The sequence below is a fragment of the Larimichthys crocea genome, chromosome XV (assembly GCF_000972845.2).
Source record: "Larimichthys crocea isolate SSNF chromosome XV, L_crocea_2.0, whole genome shotgun sequence".
In the NCBI taxonomy this organism is placed as follows: domain Eukaryota; kingdom Metazoa; phylum Chordata; class Actinopteri; family Sciaenidae; genus Larimichthys; species Larimichthys crocea.
This window is the reverse complement of record NC_040025.1, coordinates 20,452,893-20,461,122: the sequence shown is the minus strand read 5'-3', so window position 1 is coordinate 20,461,122 and position 8,230 is coordinate 20,452,893. Positions and strand designations below refer to the sequence as shown.

The 8,230-nt window shown below is 40.0% G+C and overlaps 2 pseudogenes; both read right to left on the bottom strand.

Annotated features, from left to right (window-relative positions):
• Nucleotides 1-3,369, bottom strand: part of LOC113747727 (kelch-like protein 10) — a 4,104-nt pseudogene extending 735 nt beyond the window's left edge.
• Nucleotides 3,370-5,683: 2,314 nt separating this feature from the next.
• Nucleotides 5,684-7,875, bottom strand: LOC113747726 (regulation of nuclear pre-mRNA domain-containing protein 1B-like; annotated as a pseudogene).
• Between the last annotated feature and the right edge of the window lie 355 nt (nt 7,876-8,230).

The following is an 8,230-nucleotide window of genomic DNA, read 5'->3' as shown; positions in this document are numbered from 1 at the left end:
CACCCTAATTTCCTGTTCCAGTCACCATCATGGAACTGATGAATCCTTTACAAATACATTAACCTTAATGAGGCACTTTTCTATTTGAAGCCGAGGGATTTAAAAACACTTAATCATGGGCGCCTCAAACAACTCATGGTCAGAAAGACTTCTGCTGATTGAATACAATGGGTAGAAATGGGTAGAATCGGTATCAAAGTAACATATGAACCTGCAAAATCCATCAAAGACCCCAATGGGTGTTTTGTAGTGGTTTTGGGTAGACTGTTCGACATTGCAGGTATCCTAGTCAGTGGCTACGCTCCTACTTGGGATGATGATAAATTTGTTACCCACATCTTCTCCTTCCTCTATGATGTAGATAGTCACTATCCAATTATAGGAGTCTCATTCAGGACCCTGTTTTGGACAGGTCCTCCTCTAGACCTTTTACAATATCCAACTCTGCCGTGACAAAACCTCCCAACTAAAAAAGGCAGATACATCCAGGATGGTCTGGCTCTCAGACCAACTATTGTGGGTCTGCAACTCCTTACCCTGCTTTTTTCGTTCAGCGTGTTAAACTCAGGCCGAATTCGACCTCTTGTCAACAACCAAGGTCGAAGCACAATTGTTAAAATCAAAGCAAAGTTATTTTGAAATGGGTGATGAGGAGGGCAAATTGCTTGTCCATCAGGCCAGAACCATAGCTTTTCCAAGGCTCATTCCCAGAAAAAGGTCACAATTGTCAGCAATAGTTTCTGATGCTAAATTGTAAATGATGCTTTTTTTTAAAAATATTTTTTTCAAATCTTTACTCCTCAGAGTACTTGCCCAATGTCTGGAATAGCCATAATCCTCTAGAGAAGATTACATACCCCAAAGTGTATGTTGATCTGACTGAGAGACTGGGAGCTCCAACCACAATGGCGGAAGTAGAAGAGACAATTAGGCAGCTACAAAAAATGAAATCGCCACAGTCCTAGCCACACGTTGATTTCCAATGATCAGACCGGTTTCATGGCCGGAAGAAAATTGTCTTTGAAGGGTGCTTCATTAAGGCAGCATCAGGTCTCACACGCTGAAACAAACACTGCATCTATTCATTGCGTAAGAAACAGTAAACAACAGCAAACAACAGTATTTTCATGATTGTTTAGTCTGCTATAATGTCAGAAAATATTGAATAACGGCCAGTACAATTCCCTAAAGCTAAATTTATTACAAACTAAAAATCCTTGTCTGATCCGATCCAAACATAAAAAACTAACAAAAGAGCAAACCCTCACACTTGAGGAACTAGAACAAGTGAATTTGCTTCCAAAATTACTTCAACTTTATCTAGATTATCAAATTTGCTTCCTACTAATTTTACAGGAAGCTAAAATCGGCCCTGCATTGTACTGTACTGAGTACATTACTGCCTTCAATGTAAAAGTTTTTAAGGATGGATCTCCATCTTGTCAGATGCTGATTTGTCTTGTAATGAAAGGTGAATTTTATCAAATATATAAATCTTAGCCCTATTTCAAACCTATACTAACAACATCACAGTGTGTCTGTGTTATGTGAGTGTCAGCAGTGTTCGAGGTGCTTACTGCAAAGATATGGTTTGCATAGGTGATGACCCCAATCCCACTGCGCCTGCTGCTCATGGATGCGATCATTGTCCACTGGTCTGTCTGTTGGTTGTAATATTCAGCTGTTCTCAAGCACTCATCTCCACTGAAGCCTCCACAAATGTATACCTGGAAAGTTTAAAAGTCATATTTTCCAAGTTCATTCAAGTATTCAAAAACATTAACCTAGTGTTTGGTATGTGGTTTCTAGATTTATTTAAGATTCAAATTGGAAACCTCTGTGCACTCGCTACCCTAACACAGAGCTGTCTTACAGTTTTTCTCAATTGCTAAAACACTAAAACCCATTGGTTGAACAAAGTTCTCAGTTGCCTGAACTCATTTATCTAATTGTGAAGTCTGTCGCACAAGTTGCAGATCTCACTTTTCAGCAAAACTCTAAACACATTCTCATTCTCAAAACACATTCTGCACTCTAATGCACGTCATCCAAATTTGTAAATACAAATAGAGCAGACATGTCATTGATTAAACACAACCATTAAAGACTGATTTCACTTGTTTTCAAATGATGTGACACAACCAATATAAGCCAATTCAGAGAGCAAACAGGTTGTTGAAGGTGGGAATGAGAAAGTCTGAGAATGGATAGAAGAAACTCTGTGAGAGGACGAGTGTGTATGCGAGGTGGGGACGAGGAGGAAGAGGAGGAGGACAAGAAAGAAGAAGAGGAGGACGAAGAGGAAGAGGAAGACAAAGAGTGGAAATATCAGATGAATTTCAAGCAACAATCATAGACCATGTTCTTGTCCATGGACTGACAATGAGGGAAGCAAGACTTAGAGTGCAACTCAAATTTGAGACGATTTTCTGAGTCCACCATAGTAAGGACATTTAGAGAAGAGAACAGGTACAGTATACTACTGTATTTTTGTAATTGCAAATGTACTGTACTACACTACATGCAGCTGTTTCAATAGACATTTGTACTGTAAAAATAGGGTACAAGGAGGAGGAAGAACAAAAAAATTGCAAAGAGAAGAGCAGAGTAGTAATTTCTGATCAATTTTGAGCTACTATCGTAGAACATGTTTTCGTTCATCAAAAGACAGTGATGGGAAAATATGAAATTTGTTTTGAGATTAAAAATGTACTTCCCCCTGAGAGATGTTTTGAACAATGTATCTTCTATTTTTTGGTGTATTGTTTACTGACTGCTTAAGTATATCATTTTGATCGCTTTGTTTATGATTTTAGTGTTTGGTTTTGAGCACAGGTAAAACTGTTTCGTAAATAGTGCTTGATGCTGAGGTTTTCTGCTTAATGTTTTCAGACAATGGAGCAAGGTTTCAGAAATTGTGTTTTAGCGATTGAGAAAAACTGTATTATTCTGAGGCTGCTCTTTAGCACCACTCACCCTGCCATGGAAGGTTGTGCTACTAGCGTCGCTTCTCTTCTCATTCATGGACTCGATTAATGTCCACTGGTTGGTACTGGGCTGATAGCGCTCAGCAGTTTTGAGGCGATTTTCACCATCATAACCTCCTAGGGCGTATATGAACTCATCCAACACAGTTACGCTGACATAGCAGCGTCTTGTGTGCATTGGTGCCACCTCCTGCCAAGTGTTTGTCCCCAGGTCAAACTTGTCCACTGTGTTGAAATATTCAGCACCATCAAAGCCACCGATACAGTACAGTGATCCATTGAAGATAGCAGTGCCAAGGTAGGCCCTGGGAACCTCGTCATTTTCAGCTACACTGAACCAGCAGTCTGCACGGATATCGTAAGCCTCGATTTCATTGGTGGTAGTCCATTAGTCCAGCCTCCAACCCAATAGGAAGGCAGTGGGCAGTCGAGGACGGGTCAAAGGGTTACGAAAGTATACTGAGAGAACATATTTGTTTGGGTGCCAAGAATGCCTTCCTGGCCCTGTGGAGAATTGCTCGACACTCTTTACTTTACCTCACCAGTTCATTGTAATTACGTTTTCTCATGATGTCGCCTGGACTCATCCAAACCAGCCTACCCTACACCAAGACTGAGCACAGAAGTTATGCTTTAATCATTTTTCTTGGTGAGAAACCCACCCAACCCACCTTAGTGTTATGGTCAATGTGTGTAAACAAAGAAACTCATATTCACATACAAAAACAAGCAACACACTAATAGTGTGGGTCAGATGTGTTACATTGACTTCATGCACAATACACACACGCATTTGTTCAAATGGTTCCAGTTTATTGGCATCCACTGAATCACTTTCATTACAGAAAAACTCCACCCTACTGGCAGAGTCCTGGCAGTACAGTATGATTCTGCAGAGAGAAAGATACCACACAGCAAGTAGGTAAGAAAACTAACTAATTCTACAGTGAAGCACACCTGGGGCAAAATGTTGCTGACATCCTTCCTGGCATCAGTGATTGTATTAAAACATGTCTTTAATTGCTTTTGAAATATAATTTTAATAAGACTGAACCAAATAATGTGTCAACAGGCCCAAATTGTGACTGCACCAATGTCATGACTACGTTTACACCTTTGGTTTAACAAACACTGTGATGCTGCTGGGTTTTTTTTTATAGCCATTTAAAAAATGTTGCCAGGAGACAACGACCAATGATCTGAGAGTTTACTGAAAAGGATTTGCAGCAGCATTCTCTTCTCAACAAGAAGTTATAGCAACTGTAATCTTCATTAACTTTAGAAAACACTCCAGCAGCAAGAGCCGTGTCCAAGTACAAATCTCTGACCTTTGATCATAAAAACTTCTCAAATCCTTTCTGTATACAGACAACTTAAAACCAATGTGAGCTAAACAAATAATACATACTGTTGTGGCCTTGACAGAACTGTTGTACTAAATGATTTGGGGAATAACTCACACTTCCTGATTCCTGTTAATATCTCAATAAAGGGATTTGCAATGGGATTTGTCACCTCATCTTAAAAAAGAAACCTGAGAAAGGGACTGCAGAGGTGAGTTATGTTGCTGCTACTTTTTAGTAAAATATTTAATCACTGGGCGGTCTCACACACAGGTAGGACTGGCAATATGTATAAATTATTATTTATCGCTTATTAGCATTGTGTGAATTTTAATGTTGTGAATCATTTTCTTTAACACTTGGTTAGCTTATAATGACCAGTCCACTTCACTTAGCCTGTTTTGGTTTTACATGTTGTGACATAAAATCTCATGTCTCATCTCATTGGTATTTCTTTATTTCCTATGCCCAGCTCTACTCACATTATAATATTTTAACACTTTTTGCCTTTTTTGCTCTCAGAAAAAGTAGTTTAGGGTTTCAGTTTTTTTTTTTTATTATTGAAAAACAAACTTTAATTGATTCTTCAGACTTCCAGGACTTGTTTTGTAAAACTCAAACCTTGTCTAGTACACACTTAGAAACATTATCTTTTCCAAATTTCAGCATCTTTCCTAATTAAAGCAAGAAAACAAACGGGCATGCTGAATCGCAAACAAACGCTCAGGAACAGGGACATGAAACTATCAGTGTTACTGATTTGAGTGTGCTGAGTACAACCATGAGTGTTTGTGAGGCAACCAAAACGCAACGTGCACTGATCCCAATCCCAATCTTCTCTGTTTGTAAACACACACATCAAAACCACCTATCAGACTATATGTCGGTAAAAAGCCCCAAACTGAAAGCAAAAAATAAAACTAACAATGGTACATCCTCTTCACAGTGTAGTCACAACTCTGAGCAGGCATTGTGAGAGCCCACCTTTGCTTGCTGAATCCAAAATATACCACTTTAAATGACATGTTCTGACAAACAACATTTACTATGTCTGTCTAAGCTTTGCTTCTTTACCCTGCCCTCCTCCTAGATCACTGACATTTCCAGCGTTAAAAATAAAAAATAAAAACAAACAGGAAACAATCTCTTTCCAAGCTGGTGGAGTGGAATCCTTGTCTATCGAGCGAGTGCTGGAAAAATCCAGGCTGACAGAGTCTCTGTTCTCTGCAGGCGTTTCGATCTCACCAAACCATCTTCTGATGGCTCATCCTCCCTCTCGTCCTGCAGGTTTGACCACGTGTCCTCTGGCCGGAGACAGAGCTAGAGTATTTTGTGAATCAACACGGTCTGGGTTTAGGTGGGGAGGGCAGGGGAGCAGTTCGTCTGGGCCGGACCTCTCAGTCGGTGGGAAGGGTCTCCGGCCGAGGGGAGCGGGGCCAGACCCCCGGTCACATTGGGCAGGAGGAGGGTCAGGTAGACTCTGGATGTGGACTTTAGCTCTTTCCTAACCTGCGTCACCCTGGCCAGTTTTGCTTATACTCCTGCAGAGGACAAGATGACCAAGCAAAGAACTATTATTTACAAAGACAGGTATCATGAAAATCTGCATGTCTGAAACACACTTCGGTCACAATGTGTGGCTTTAAAAGATGATTAAATGCATTACATTTGGCTGTAATTTTGTGATTTTGACCATTTCTGGAAAAAATGTTTGAGCAATCAGAGTTCTGTCAGTTTTAGATTTACTCAAATGAAGTTGGTGTACCTGAAATCTATTAATATTAAGAGAAATCCTCCCTCATTTTAAAGTAAGCTGTTGCCAAATTGGGTTGACTATTATTTTCTGGTTCTCCATGCTAATGCTGGCTCAGTCAAACTGAAGTCAAAATCACAGTTCCGACACATCAAAAGGTAAAGGCTGTTGGGTTTACAGTTTCTCATGGCAAGTCCTGAGTTGTGTGTTAAAATACAGGCTAACTGGATTAAACAATTCATTTTGTGTCACATGTCCAAAAAGTGTGACATTCAGGCCTTTACAGTTTTTATTAAAGGCTGAATGCCTGATCAGCTACATTAGAGAATGTTTATGCTAGTTTAAAACAGAAAAATAAAAAATAAACACTTTGCTTACTGGAGAAAAAACAAACAAACCATGGTTGTGTGTGCGTTAATTAAAACTTTCTGGAAAACTGAGTGTTGTATTGTATTCATTAAAAAGTGACTTAACACTCATCAACAAGTAAAGGAGAAACAGAGCCACACTGTTTGTTTGTGTTTGTGTTTGTGTTATGCGGCGCCTTGCCTCGAGTTTCTTCTCTCTCTCCATGGTGCCTCCCTCTGGCTGCTGATGTATTCAGTCAGCATGCGAGCCAGCTGCCTCCGGTCCTCCAGCTCTGCAGCCAGTCGGCCGTTGTACTCTGCCAGCAGCAAACAGCTTCATCCACCGTCTTCGACAGCTATCTGCTGCATCCTGTCTAGATTGGCACCAAAACAGGTTGTTACGGTCAAAGATATGGCATTTTTTTCAATACAAATAAATTACAGAAGCATTTTTCAATAATGAGGAAAAAAAAAGACCACACACATTAATCGTCCAAGAAAAGTCATTTCTGATCAGGTTCAGGTCTCACCGGTGATTTTCTCCAGCAGGGAAACGTCCTGGAACTTCTTGCGGCAGCGAGGCATCTTCTGACGAACTGCTGCGTCACCTGATGCAGGTTCTCCAAATCCTGCAGAGCCTTCACCAGCTTCTGTCTAAAAGTGTGCGTCAAAGGATGATTGAAGGCAATAGAGAAAAGTTAACAGGAGTCAAGAAGGGAGGAATGATCAGAAGGAACCATGTGACAGAAAAAACAGTGGAGAGAGAGAAAGGTGAGGAACGAAGAGCAGGGAGAAGAAACATGAATCGTAAGGGAGGATTACTTTTGGCATTTTTGTCTATTCAAGTGACACAACAACTTCCTTACCAGTTGAGTTGCAGCGGTGTCTGTGTTGCGAGGGAGTTGTGGCTTCTGTAGTCGTCGTCTTCATTCTTCTTCGTCTTCCTGCATCTTCTGATAGCTTCGTTCACAGGCTTCTTCTCTTCTGCCGAGGACCACAAAACAGAAAAAACGCCCACCATTTATCAATATCAGTAATTATTATTCAAGATCTAAATGTGCGATATGGATCAGTAGAAAAGGTTTCAAGAGTTAATCTATGGGTGAGTGTACACTTAAGTTTCTGCACTACTGATATTTCACAGCGGTAATTAAGTATTCGAAACAACTTATTATTGATGCATTAAACATGTCATACTTATCTTCCCTACTTATTAGATTATCTGCTTTTAATAATATAAAAATAGCATCCCAGTCCTGGTTTTACTTATTGCCTACTAATAAGAGATACTGTACATATCCATGTATAAGTCAAACAAACAAATTGAACAGTCATCTGACCTGAGGGCCTGGGGCTGTTTGAATCTTCATGGCCAGTTTGAGCTGCTGAATGAAGTCGCCTCTGTAGGGCTCCTCTCCTTCCAGATGTTCATGCAGTCTCTCCATGTGCTTTTTACAGTTCTCGTCTGCTTCTCTGCAGGAGGCAGGCGAACAGCAGAGTAAAGTAGAAGAAGAAAGAATTTCAGTGAAAAGTTTTTTTTTACAGCTCAAAACAATAAGCAAATAGCTGTGTAAAGAAATTCCTCCAAACTGTACATCATAAAAGTGTTTTGTCCCCAGACAATTGCTCCATATATTTAATATTTATTGCAATATATTTCCTGTTTCCTTTCCTTGATAAGTTTCTAGTACCTGAGACAAATGACAGAAAATTAGCCGAAATCTGGTTTTCATTTGGAGGCCCAACAAACTTCAGTGGGGTCTGATTCTGACTTGGACAGATATAACAAAGATTGTGATT